Source organism: Populus euphratica, unplaced genomic scaffold (genome assembly GCF_000495115.2).
Source record: "Populus euphratica unplaced genomic scaffold, PopEup_1.0 scaffold39.1, whole genome shotgun sequence".
Lineage (NCBI taxonomy): Eukaryota > Viridiplantae > Streptophyta > Magnoliopsida > Malpighiales > Salicaceae > Populus > Populus euphratica.
The window spans coordinates 650,055-665,260 of NW_011499897.1; positions in this window are offsets into that span (position 1 = coordinate 650,055).

Consider the following 15,206-nt stretch of genomic DNA (forward strand, 5'->3'; position numbering starts at 1 on the left):
TAAGGCTGTCCCCTTAGACTCTTTTTTTTTTTTTTTTTAAGATACTAGTTTTATGACACATGCTACACTGAATTTAATTAAAAAATAAACTTAAAAAAATTATGTTATAATAAATTATTTTATATTATCAATAATTTAACCTAGCAGATTTTGAATTTTCCTGATTTGACATATTGTCTAACCCTCATTTAAAATTAACTATGTAAAAATTATTTGATATGATCAAATCAACTTAATGTATCCTAAAATAACTAAAATGAATGAATGACTAGTAAAAATAATAATTTAACTTTAAAAAATTTAAAATAATATTTTTTTAATATTAAAATAATGATATATTTGATTAATCTAAGCTTTACAGCTTAATCTACCAAGTCCACGATTTAAATTTTGAACTTTATTGAATTTAACAATTTTATTTTTTAAGTTATTTTTCACTTAATAATGTAATAAAAAAATAAATACTCGTAAAATTAAATGTCAACCAAGTATTACGATATTTATTTGAGATTGTGATAATCTTATAAAAAATAAACCAAGATAAATTATGAAAATCAACTAAATATTAAGGATGAGATTGTTAATAAAAAAAATAAAAAATGATTAAATAAAAAATGAAAGGTGGATTTTTTTTAAAATAAAATATTTAGCATTGTTATTAAACCTGACATAATAAGTCAAATCTTGAAACCTTTTAACCTGATTTTTTACCTAGTTTGGATTTAAAACTAGCCTATATATGAGTTGAATCTAAGTGACTTAGTAACCTTAGCTTTAAAAGGCAACCCAAAAAACCAATCAAAGTGTGTTTTGGCTTTAAAAAAAGTTTTAAATAATTTTTTTTAATATTAAGATGATGACATATTGAATCATCTTAGGTTTCATAGCTCAACTCACAAAACTTGTAATTAGGATTATTAACTCCATCATGTTTAATTTTTTTTTTCTAAACTAATTTTTATTTAATAATATGATAACAAAAATGAATACTTGTAAAAATTGAGTATCAATAAAAAATCAAGACGTTTGTATGAAACTACAATAATTTCATAAAAAAAAATTATAACAAATTATAACAACCCTTTTAAAATTATTAAAATTATTAAAATATTAAATGATAAAATTAGAGAAAAAATTAGAAAAGTAGATTTTTTAGAAAAAGAAAAAGGAAGAACATTTTTGAAAAGTAAAAAAACATGAGGTGCTTTATTAACCAATAACATTGAGACAATGATAAATTAAATCAATTTGTGTTTCATAACTTAGATCATCTTCCATAAAATAAATTGATGCTAATGGAATATCTTGTGTTGACAAAATCATTTGCAAGCCTGTCAATAAAAATGTGCTGATAGAATTATCATCTAACTAATAATAGATTATTTCATCAATAAAATATAAGATTCTGGTAATGTCAAATCCATCACAATCCTTTACAAAAAAATCACAATAATAATAATAATAATGAAATTTAGATCACCTTTTATAAAATAAATTGATACTGATGGAATATCTTGTGTTGACAAAATCATTTGCAAGCCTGATAGTAAAAATTATGTTGATAGAATTATTATCTAACTACTAATAAATTATTTCATCAATAAAATATTTTATGATATATTTTGAGTAATTAGTAATATCTTATTAATTATTACATATCTCTTTAGAAAAATAAATAGAGAAGGAGAGATAAAAGAAAATTCAAGATCCATAAAGAATAATAAAAATATTGTTACTTAATATTTCTCTTTCTTCCTTTCCTTGTATATATTTTTTAAATAGGTCTCTAAAATTAATTAATAGTTACTCATTGTACCTATAAAATTTGTCCCCAAGAATATATATATATAGTCGTTGTTGTTAAATTATTGATCTTGGATGGTAATTGGTCATTGTTTAGCGAGTGGCGGGTGGTAACGCAAACCTTGAAAAGGCAGGCTAGCTAGTACTCAAGCGCAAGCGACGCAACAGGACCCTTCCTTTATTTCATGTTTTAAAACCACGTTAGAGAAAGCATGAAAATCAATAGTTTCCACAGAGGCCCGCCTCTCAATTTACGCAGTTTCGCCCAAATGTTAATCAGTATACTCATCAATCAATCCACCAGCGAGATCATGCCCTTCCACATCGTAATTCGCATGGTATTAATCTCACTGAATTATTAAAGCTTTGCCATCTTGAATTATCATTCAAATGGCGTGGATGATCACGTACCGCTAAATGCATGGTGATAGCCATCTGCACGGAAAGATTGAAAAACGAGGGTACATGTGAAATTTAAAAAAAAACCGAGGCGGCCATCGTCCCCACTCCCCACGCGTATACATGCATGACAGTGGATCATTGAATGCTGCAGATTATGATCTTATTTGCTCACATAGGCGAGTCTCTGTTCCGATATTATATATTTCGTTTCTTTTCCATTATAAAATCTAACAAGGGTTATCAAGCCCTGGGAAAACAGAAAACAAATTATTAATTGGTATGTAAAAGCATGGAAGGAAAAGGAGCAAAAACATGGAAGCGAAAGCACAGCACCTCGTGAATATTCTTTGCTTGAGGTCATTTGCTATAAAGAAAAGGTTTCGAATAGAGAGGGATTTAACAACATCTTAAGCATCAATGACGATTGATAGGTTTTATATCACCAGCCATGCCCAAGGCTTAGGTTACGCTCGAGTGTAAGAACATAGAAATGGTTACAAAGTTTTGAATACTTCCACAGACTGCTACAGGAAATTAACAACACTCTGTCATGCAATTTGTCAAACACTTGAGACAAACTACGAAACGAATAAATAGATACCAATAATTGAGAAGAGCAAGCCTCTCTCCCTCCCCCCTTTTCCAGGTTGGAAATAGATGGAGTTTGATATGATCACGGGTCCGACAGTCCAACCCAAACAAGACTAAGCATGATTTTCTAGCCTGCTAGTCCTTTCCGGCTCAATTACTGTAGGCCGGGCCCTGGCAGGAAAGCTCGAGTGGCATTCCGCTATAGAAATTAAATAATTTTTTTTCTTGAAATAGGCTGCGAGATATTCTCAAAACTAATTTTTATTTCATTTTTAAATAATTTTAAAAAATACCCAAAAGAATTTTAATAATTTAAGTTTTAGAGAAAAACATTTTTTTAATAAAAATTACATTTCATTCATTTTCTTATTTGATAAGTTTATGATTTTTGTATCAACGACAAGGGTTTTTTTAATAAGAAATTAATGCAAATAAAATAAAGAATTAAAAAAATAAATGATTTAGATTTATAAGGAAAAATGAATTTTTATTTTAGCCAAAACTACCATTTTTCTACTTATTTTTTTTATATGGATGATTTTTTTCTCATGATCAAAAGTATGGTTTTTCATATTAAAAAATTATCATGATCTATGAACTAACTTTTAACAAAGAAATAATAATAATAATAATAATAATATCTTGATTATTTTTATGCATTGTATGAAAAAAACAAAAAAAAAAGAATAATCAAGTCAAGGAAATATATTAAAAAAATGACAATAAAAATAAAAATATATATATTTTATTATCATTTTTTATCATTAATATTTTTTAAAAAAATTATGGTGCATATTAGTTTCATCTATTATTGTTAAAAAAATGTAAATATAATCGTAAAAATTTCCAACCTTGGTTTTAAAAATATGGGATATTTAAATAATTTTAAAATATCATTTTAATTATTTATTTAAAGAGAGTTTTCTTAAAATATAAAAATGTTTTTAAAATAATAGAATAGGAGGGCCAAGAGTGGTTAGCGGCCTACATTATCAAGCTTTGTGCGCTTGACTCATAAAAAACCCAGGCTAGTGTGCCTGGTGTTCTTTAAAAATACTTGAGTGAAGGATTTGTTCTAGCAGTGTTTTCCACCACAACAAATTTATACCATTTCTAGTGGTTTTAAAATCGAGTTTGAGATATTTGGATTTAAAAATTTTAATTTTTAATTTATTTTTACTTAAAAATACCAAGAACCTCAATAATTTTACTTTCTTAAAATACCTTCTAATTAATTTAAAAACTTAAAATTAAATCGAATAATAACAATATTTTTAAGTTCTAATCTATTTTTTTTAACATGACTGGAAATTCAAACCACCTTCATTAAATACACTTATTCAAGATGATTCCATCAACATTGAGATATATTTGTTATTTATAATAAAAATAGGGTGAATGAAAGATTTTCTTTCTTTTTTTATTTTCAATATTTATAAACTAAAGTATAATCAAAATAAAGTTATTAATCAAAACATAAATATCTAAAACTACAAGATTTAAAAAAGAAAAAACAAAAAAAAGAATCAAATTGTAATTTTATAAGTCTAAATAACAGTAACTTTCATCTATGTCTTCGATTACACAATCTGCCACATTAAAATTTGATAACTATTGAAGTTTATATCGTAATTAGTTTATATCTTTGACGTTCTACCGTACAATTTCTTCTTGGTTCAATAAGGGCACCCTCCTGGTTTTAATTTGCTCATGATAATGGCGGTTACGTTTTATTCGGCTGCTATACATCACTGACGCTGATATAACTGTAGAAGGATTTGTACATAACGAATTTTAAAAATTATTATTCAACAAGTGTTTTAAACAAGTATGCCCAACAATGGAGGACAAATGAATAAGAAGGTTAATGATCACCATAGAGGCCATGGCTGTACCTTTTATTAATTATAGCAATCCATTTAGCCTCGTCTCGCATGCTAGTCAGTTTCTGCACTACTGCTTGGTCAATCATGTCTTCAAACCCAATGACTACGTGGTAAAAGATGGAGGCTTTTTGTGCTGCCACAGTCCACGCACCAAATCATTTGCACAGCACAAATCACATCATCATCAACATCACTAAGTCATTTGATCAAAATAAGGTAGGCCCAATTACTGCATCGGAGTGAAGATGGATGAACCCCATCACATGATTGGATTTTGATACGTGATCCCTTTTGCACTTTCGCTGTAAATCAAAACTGTTTTTACTGAAAAAGATGAAAGAAGATGCCATCCCCCAAAGCGAGCTTTGCTTTGGTCCAGGCTTTCTGCTTGAAAACTTTTACACAAGTTGCTTTTATTATTTGGGATCATGGAAATGATGTCAGAATATTGTCAGTGATATTATCAGTTCAACGACCAGTGAACCAATTGTTGGAGGTCCGATAAAAAGAAAAACCTTAATTTATCAGAATTATCTGATGGGAGTTTTTAAAATTATACATGTACTTGTTAACACCTACCACAAAATCCATTATTTATATTCTAATTTCTAAAGGATCGAAACCGATGCAAGGCAATTCGTGTTTGCGAGGACATTCACCCAAATTTCACGAGAACTCCATCACAAAATTCTTCAAAAACTGACCAAGCTGAGTATCAAAGGGCATCTCCAATGACTCGTAAATAGTCTTCTTGTTGATTAATTAGGAAGTCCTATAGCGTGAAAGAAACTAATGATTAAAGAAATTACTAAGTCAATTAGCAACTTATAATCATGGCGATCGTGCTTCTTATTGTCATTTGTGACGATTCTTGGTCAAAACACTCGATGACTTTGTTTCATGGTAAGGCTTTCTTGTAATATTCTACTATGTATATAGGTGGTAGGAATCAAACAGCAATGAGAAATTGTTCACAGCTAATACCCAGATCAAATAAAGGAAGTCAAATTAAAAAGAAAGGAAAAGAAAAGACAGGGTCCACGTCTATCAAAATTTTAACCATCTAGATGGTGGTCAAGTGATAAGAACTTGAGATCAAAGGGTTTGCTCCCTCTGTAGTCTCAGGTTCGAGTCCTTGGTTGCTCATATGATAGCCACTGGAAGCTTACATGGTCGTTAACTTCAGGGCCCGTGGGATTAGTCGTGGTGCGCGTAAACTGGCCCGGACACCCACGTTAATCTAAAAAAAAAAATTGTATCTGGGTAGGTGAGATCTCAAGGAAATTGTAAATGTAGCAAGATTTTCCTTGGTCTTTGAAAAAGCAAACTAGATTGCCTTTCTGTCTTAATATCCATTAGGGTCTTATTTCAATACCCAATCATTCGGTCTTAAAGGAAAGCTGCCTGTAGAGAACATGAATCTGTATGCAAAGGTTCTGGTAATCGGTATAGAACGTGAGTATGTACTGCAAAAGTTATGGCAATCGTTCCAGCAAGGAAATAACTGAGCTCATGCCATATTTCTTGCTTGTTGGAAAATGTTTTTTCTGCACCTATTTTTTAGTGTCTAATTGCTTATTGAAAAATAGATTAAGGCAAAAATGTTTTCAAACCTAAGGAGAACATAAGGCTTTGAGATTGGAAGTAACCTTCCATTTTACATGTTAAAAAATAAAGGATGCGGGTGTCAGTTGAACTACAGGCTCGCTAGCTTATTTTTTACATGTTGTTAACATTGTTATTGATCATGTTAATTTACATTTTGTTGTATATTTTAAAGTTTATTAATCTTCATCTTTTATGTCATAAAAAAAATTGTTCATTCTTTTTTCGTTTTATGTTATTTCTCACCCTAACTTGCATTTTTATTCTTATTTTCTTGGTAAATAATGATTAAGTCATAATTTATTGGAGATATGGTTTTATTTATATTTAAATATTGCATTTGAGTTGTAAAATACTATCTATTTATATGTTACACGATAAACTTTGTGATTGATTGTTCAATTTACACCAAGATTTTTTTACTAGAAAAATGTTTTCCTATCTAAATTACATGATAACCATTTTCCGCCTAGTTCAACCTAAACTTTTTCAATCTCATTGCCCTTTTGGCTTCTTCAAAATAAATTACTCTTCAACCATAGGCAACTTGACAATGATATCATTTTCCTCCTAATTCAAATAAGATTGTGTGTACTTGGATCAAGAGTGCTATTGATTTTTCTTATTATGCTATTGATTTGTTAATATAGATCTCATTTCAAGGTTCCCCTCAATTTCTTATGTTGAAATAGAATGTTGATGGCTCTTATGCTGGTAAATCTGAACTTGCTAGTATTAGAAGGGTTCTTTACAATCATAAAGGCTTGGTTTTCAGATTTTTCTATGTTTATGTTGGAATTAAATATGTTGCTTGTTGTGATTAAAGCTCTTCTACTATTGTTTTGCAAGATGATTTTGTTGGACTTAAGTTTATCTTTGAATTCAATTTGGTTGTTATGGTTAACTTAGATAAATAAGTCATAGGCTATGAAGATTTCATGAGCTTTTCATCATCTCATCTAAATTTTCTTCATATTTAGGTTTCATGCTTTTCTCTCATGCTTGTTAATTTCGATGCAAACTATGCCTTTCTCTCATCTATTAATCCAACGCATGTCTTTAATCTTCCAGGTTTTTTTACTCTATAATCAAATTTCTCTCTTCTAGGTTGTTGGCTTACCTGATAATAATTGCTAGTACATAAGAATTTATATAGCATGGACAGGAGATTGCAATTTTTGTTACTGTGGTGACCTGGTTATGCAGTTCCTCTTGGTTTAGAATAACTGATGAACTGTGTCTTGGTTATGCAGTTTCTCTTGGTTTATAATAACTGATGAACCGTGTCTTGGTCATGCAGTTTCTCTTGGTTTACTGTCCCTTTGTTTCCTTTTCTTTTTGGTGTTGTAATTAATGCAATTTATTGCAAATTTAAAAAAAATCAGAATATTATTCTAAATTGGAACAATTTATAGTAAATTCATGTACTGAATAAAAGGATCGATCAATTCAAATTATCTTATTATCCAATTTAAACCATATTTTTCAACATATCAATACAATTGTAACCTGGTTAGAAATATTAAAGAGATGTTATCTTCTACTGGATCGATTAACCTAGCGTGTATACATAATTTGCTCAAGATCATAAGCCTCGGATATGTATCATGTGAATCGAATAGTAGTTGATGCTTTCAAAGACAAACGTGAAAGCAATGGCATGAAAGATATGAATGATAAAAAGAAACAACAGAGTTCCAATGGGCCATGGAAAATTATCATATCAAGGATGTCGTGTTTCCTATCCTCTTTTTGTAACAATATCGTTTCTTACATCACATTCTCGAGCTAAACTTGATTTTGTTCTTTCTTAAGTATGATGGGAGTCAAACAATAGATAAATTAACCAATAGGATTCGTAATGCACGAGAATATGATTGAAAAGTGAGCTGTTAGAGGATGTTTTCCCTTTCCAAGCATGCATGCATGCTTATAGTAGGGACGTATTGCTTATAACTTCGACCGGATTTTTTTCTCCTTTTTATTACATATTTAATTCAGTGCTCTTAGCATGCGTGGAGGCATAAGCAATGGGGGTTATATCAGGTTACGCTATATCTTTAATTGACCAATATCTCATGTTACACAAGCTATTAATTTAGAAGTGAGACCTAAATTCAAAATCTTCCCATATTTTAAGTCATAGTTCTTATTATTTGTGTTGACCCTCGTATGGAAGTAGCCTTAGCTCACACACTTGGGAAATCAATTTAGCTTAATTTATCGTTTTTTTAGTTTATTGAATTTTGAATCAATGTTTTTTTCTTTCTTTCAGTTAGGATTAGAACCCAAAACTTTCTTGCATGAAGAGACTGAGACAATGTTTCTGAGATGACATCGTGTTTTTGAAAAAAATAAATAAATGCTTTTACTTCAAATTAAATTTTTTAATTATATTAATATCATAGATTGAAAAAAATAAATAAATGCTTTTACTTTAAATTAATTTTTTCTATTATATTAATATCATAAAAAAATTTTTAAAAATAATAATATATTTTTAAATAAAAAATAATAAATGTATCCATCGAGATATAAGTTCCGGGTGATGTCGAATCCCATTTGGTAATTAATTATAATTAAAAACACATACCGTGGATGCATAGATTCAACGTGCTATAATAATAAATATTTTAAAAAATAATAAATGTGTCCATCGAGATATAAGTTCCGGATGATGTCGAATCTCATTTGGTAATTAATTATAACTAAAAACACATATCGTGGAAGCATAGATTCAACGTGGTCTCGACAAAGTACTGTCCAGTTCCAAGTGGGAAAGCACACAGAGAGTTTGTGTTTCAAAAGAAACAATCATTGAGTCTCAAAGCTGAGTCAAACGAAAGCTGACTCATAAAGTATGACTTTGAATATGATGTGAAACAGTTAATGGAGACAAGATTCTCTTATCCAGATTTCTGCAGCTGATCAGGTGATCAGGACACATCGCAGATCAGCACATTGTTTCAATCGACAGCAAGCTCCGGCTATATGATCTCGTCTAATTAACAAAGAGTACTTGGGCCCTCTATGAGGTTTAAAGAAAAGAAAAGGAAAAAAGAAAAAAGGTTCCAGCTCGAGGTATAGAAAGCACATCATTCAAATTTGAAATCGCATCAGAAGGTGCTAGCTAGCGTACGTGAAGGCAAGGCAGTAAAATGATTCGAGCTTCTATGTATACATTCAAGAAGATTTTTGGTTAATTTTATGTATCGGATTTATCTCTTCAATTCGGTCAAAATAAGATTTAATTATTATATTGTACCCCGAAACTTGGAGTCTGGGCATTTCTCTTAAACTTTCAAACCGATTCTCTTTAATCAAGTCAGCAAGTAATCGTATCTTCAACGCGGTTTCCAAATAATATTTTCCTCAACAAATTAATGAGAAGATCATCAATTCTTTGTTTTATACATCCAAATGTGGAAGAAATTGTAATTTAAGTCTTCTAAATATTTCATGCTTTCTTGTACGTAGTCCGTTTATATGGGTGAAGGAAGATCTTAAAGATTTGTTGGTGATTAAGAGTGTTCAAGATTGTGATAATAGATGTTTTTAAGAATTTGTTTTGCTCAAAAATATTATAAAATAATAATTTTTATTATTTTATAAAAAATATTTTTAATGTCAATATTTTTTATAAAAAATATTTTTAATATCAATATTTTAAAATAATTTTTTTATAAAATATTATTCAGATCAAGTTCACAAACTGCACATAAATTCAAGGCCTTGTAGGTATGGATAAGATACAAAATCTCTCTATGCCATTCATTCAATAGCGAGAATCATATTTTTATAAAATGGACAAGTTGTACACCAGGACCGATCCAAGGCCCCATCAACTCTTATTTATGCAAAGAAGCTTGTAATTTCGGTTATTGATGCATCGGACCTTCGACTACTAATTTATTTTATTTTGGTCCTCAACGGTTTTTTATAACTTGTTATCTTTGTAATTATTTGATGATCATTTTGTTAAATGTTGTCATATACGGTGTTAAATTATACCGTTACATGCCATATGTTTTTTAGAAATTGGTCCGAACATGTGTCACCATCTAAGTTGGCTTAAGTGATTATTTGGTAGTATTTTTCAAGTTATTTTTGTCTAAAAAAATATTAAATTGATATTTTTTAATTTTTTTATAGTTTAATATATAAATATAAAAAATATAAAGAAAAATATTATTTTAATATATTTTTAATTAAAAAATACCTTACATCACAATATTATATACACACAAGCAATGGATCAATTTAAGTTGATTGCATAATTAAAGAGTAAGAGATGATATTAGGACAAAAAAAGTAGTGGAATAAATAAATAAAAAAGTTGAGAATTGGCATACCATTAAACCCCTTTTCAAGTCAACCCGCGCTTATCAAGGCTCTCTTTTTCGCAAGATTGGTGAAGAGGACAAGGTCGTAGTAGAGATGCTGACGCCTCCACTTACAGCCAGTTGCTTATACGTGGAATGCTACTTGTTGCCTGCATGTCTCTACTGCATTAGCAATAACAGGTGTACCCTACATCTCCACGTGGGTGCCCGGACCACGCCGGTTTTTTTAAAGTTTTTAAACATGGCTAGATGGTTGATCCGGTTTAAGACTCGGCTAATGAATTTTGCCCGGGTCATGGTTTTTACTTGAATTATTTAAGTTAATTTTAATTTTTTATAAATTAAAATAACATTATTTTAATTAAAAAAGTACATAATCAAGTGTTATAATCAGGTTTTTGGTCGGGTTTTGTCAGGTTAACCGGTTCACTTAGATTTTTGACTTTTTTATTTTTTAAACCCAACCCGGTTTCAGCTTTAAGTCAGTTGGGTTCTGGATCGACTTGTCGAATGGGGTTTTAAAACTACTAGTTTTTTAATGTGAAAAATTAAAAAAAATTAATATAAAAATAAAATTTTGTTGATATAAAAAAAGAAATGCTTCTTACATTAAATATAATTATTATATATAATTGAAGCCAATCTAAAACAGCATTCTCGTAGAGAAAAATAAAGAACAATGGATTTCAATGTAATCAACAAACACTTAAAAAAAATAAAGAGAAAAATTTACAAAGAAAGTTGAAAACAATGCTGCATCCACTGCAAAAGACAATATATTTTATATATAAAAAAAACTAATTGACTATGGATCAGGAGAAAAAACAAGTTTTTCTTATATATATATAGAAAGGGATCGGTGAGATATATATTAACACCGGAAGGCCAACAATAAGAATTTTATTTTAAAATCTTATAATTATCATTCTTTCCTATAGATAGATTTAGATATCAGTCACCAGAATCGTTGAGTAAATCCTCTTGTAGAACCACAAGTTCACACGATAGACATAAAAAACCTCATACCACAGATCCACACAAAATGTATTAAAAACACTTCATAAGAAGTTCATAAATTATATAAACTGTAAAACTAAAATACATTAGATCCTACCTTCAAAATTATTTTAAAAAAGAAGAAGAAAAGCTGCATCCACTGCGGCTACCTGATAAAAGGAAGGATAGATCTTACAAAAGCTTTTTGAGAAATTCATATAACTTGGGTTAAATGATTAAAAAGGTAAAATCATTTATAAATTCATCTTTATCACAGGTTGATGAGTTCTTGTTTTATCTCGTGAGCTTGAAGGTTAGGCTTAGATTTAGGATAAAGTCATAAATCTTTTAGTTTTGATAATTTGACTTGCTATTTTAAGGTGGAAAAACAGGTAAATCATCATCATTATCTATAAAAAATTCTTTTTTTATCTATTAAAATTTTTTTAATAATTAAATTAAATCAATTCAGGGAAAAAATCAATTATTCTTTTAAATAAGAGATTTTCTTAAAAAAATAGAATTGTCATTGTTAAAACAGAGAAAAAAAAATTTAAACCTGCTCCATCATCTTTTCCTTTTTTCCTTCTTTTATATCTCTCCAAGTGATTCGTCATTTTAGAGAAAATGTTGATTTGTTCATAAAATATTTATATTTTATTAGGATAAAATATCTTTGAATTATGGTTTTATTGAGTCTTATCTATTATCTTGATTTAGATACGATAGATTTGATAACTTGTTAGATCGATAAGTTTCTGGAATCAATAATTCACCTAACCCAGAAAAAATGAAGCATGACCTTCTCATTAACCAGCTTTTTAAAAAGCAGTTTCAAACAACCGTACAAAAAGTAATAAATGCTTACACTTCATAATAATTGGAGCTCTCTCTCTCTCTCTCTCTCTCTCTCTCTCTCTCTCCTGGATTCAATATTATTGATCGAACACAGTTGATGTTCGAGATACTACAATTATTAAAAACCAAAAATAAATAAAAATATGTGACTAAATATCTCTTGGTGGGAAGTCTCTTTCGTATTCGGTGAGTTTTTTTATGTTTTCTCTTGGCTCTCGTTATAGCCACCAACTGCAACATTTTTCCCTTTTCTTTTTTCAATAATTTAATATCTGTATTTTATGTTGTTAGATTTAATATTTTTGTTCTCATATCCACTTCATATTTTTTTTATTAGACATGCGTGGGTTTTTTTATGGAGATTATGGTGTTTTATTGAAGTAGTTAAGATCGTCAGCACTCTTTTTTGGGCAGAACTGGACTTCTTGTATTTGCATGGGGTTTGATGACGTATGTTATCCTTAAACTATTGGGATTGTGATAAAACAAGGCCTGCCATCAAATTTAACTATTAAAACTAACAGTCAAACTCTAAACATTTGTAGATTACATCGTTTTATTAATTCTTTACAAATAAAAATAATTAGAAAATGACAAACTTCATGCTTCTTGTCAATTCAATATTGTCCATTTGATTAATCAATACAAATATATATATATTTTTAGGTTTTTTCAAATTGTTAAAAACATTCAATGATACATTATTTAGACTACGAGTCAAAATTTCACAGCAAAACTTAATTTTCCTAAAAAATAATAATTTAAGGATATAGGAGATAAAACTGGTGTCTAGACCTTATTTTAACACAACACCTATAATTTACAAATTAAATATGCCAATAAATCATTTATATTGAGTATTTGTTAGAGGTTACAAAACTCATTTGTCCTCATCATGATATTTACTATGTTTCTTGTGAAAACTTCAATGCTTAAATTAATAAACATAATAAGATATAATAATATATGAGAAGAAAAACATTAAATAAAGATGTAATGAATATGCATATAGTTGCAGTGACTAGAAATTATATAGTTTTTTATTCTATACTAACTATTTAATTGAGTCTTGAATCTCCCCCCACTCAAACCCAATTTATTTATTTTAATTTAGTTTTGATTATTTAATAATTTTTTAATTCAATGATGAATTTCATCCCATCCAAGTTAAAAAAAAATCTAATTAAAAAAGAAAGAAAGAAAGAAAAAGAAATAGATAATTATTTGACTAGGTTAGCACATCCTAATAATGTCCAAGCCTGAGTAGTAAATTTAATAGCTAACCTAAATTGATCTAATAAAATTTAATATATTATTATTTTAATATTAAAAAAAATTATTTTTATTGTTTTAGTTAACTCGAATTTTTATTAGTAGTTTAAAGTTATCTTTGAACCATCAAAATTAATCAGGCTATATCATCATAATTTTTATATAATTTAAATTAAGTAAATAATTATATTACAAAATTTCAAAATTAATTTATTGAGATAGTTTTAATAATACTATAAATTTTTTTCCAATGATCCACCATTTATTCAACATTCAAGAAAACAACACAACGTGGCTTAGAATTTATTTTAACAATAGAGTTTGTACATGTTCATCTTATAGTTTTTTTCCAACAGGTCATGATTTAACCCTCTTAACTTGATATGTTTTGAATTAATGCTATTTTTTTAAAAATACTTATAAAAGCATTACTGACATCCCAAATCCATACCCGAAAACATGGAAAATGAAACTAGTAATATCTAGATTCATTAACATAGTCTAGCTGTCCATAGTTCTCCGTCTGTTACTATTATTCGAGACGTGCGTTACTGCTTCTAGCTCTTATTCGTAAACGCAGGTTTCTTGCTTGTAGATAATCAAACAGAGAAATTTTATCTTTAGATACATTTGAAAATTCACTTTTCCTTTATGAATAGTTTTTAATTATGATTGATTTTATGTTCATGAAATATTGAATACTTTTTTAAAATAATAACAAAGAAAACTACAATCAAATCCACAACGATGCTCTTTCTAAAATTATTAAATTAACCATTCTATCTTAGCGGAATTGAGAAATTAGCATTGTAGCAATTTCGGAACTGTATATTCTTTTCTTTCATGTCGCGGGAATCACTCAAGAAAATCAGTGCTTGCAAAATCAAAGGGTTAACTGTCTGGAAGTTAGAACTTGTTATTTAGCCATTGAAATGTTGTTAAAGCGGTGCTTAATTGTCCTCTTAAAAAAATGGGTAATGCTCAATTAAGAGAAAAATGGCGGTTTGCAAAACAGAGACACAAAGAAGAAGAGTTATAAGTCGCCAAGCATGATACATGACAGGGCGGCCCAGAACGAGGGGAAAAGGGGCAAACCTGTAAAGGATCATGCCAATGATTAAGCTCCTTCGGTTGCATCAGATAATCCACGATAGGAGATCACGCCAACAATCAGTCAAAACCCAGGAACCAAGAATCGGCTGAGGAAATCAAATCATAACAGATAATTAGTCAAAAGCCAGAATTATGAAACGCACACTGTCATATTATTACACCAACTATATTTTTATAAATAGATAACCTGTATTTCTGTATATAAATTCTTAAAGAATAATAGATTGAACATAGAAAAAGATATATACAATACAAAAATCTTAACCACCTAATGGTGTGTTGTTTGTTTTTTTTAAAAAAAACCAAAACCGAGGAGGTGCAAAAATCGGGGAGAGAA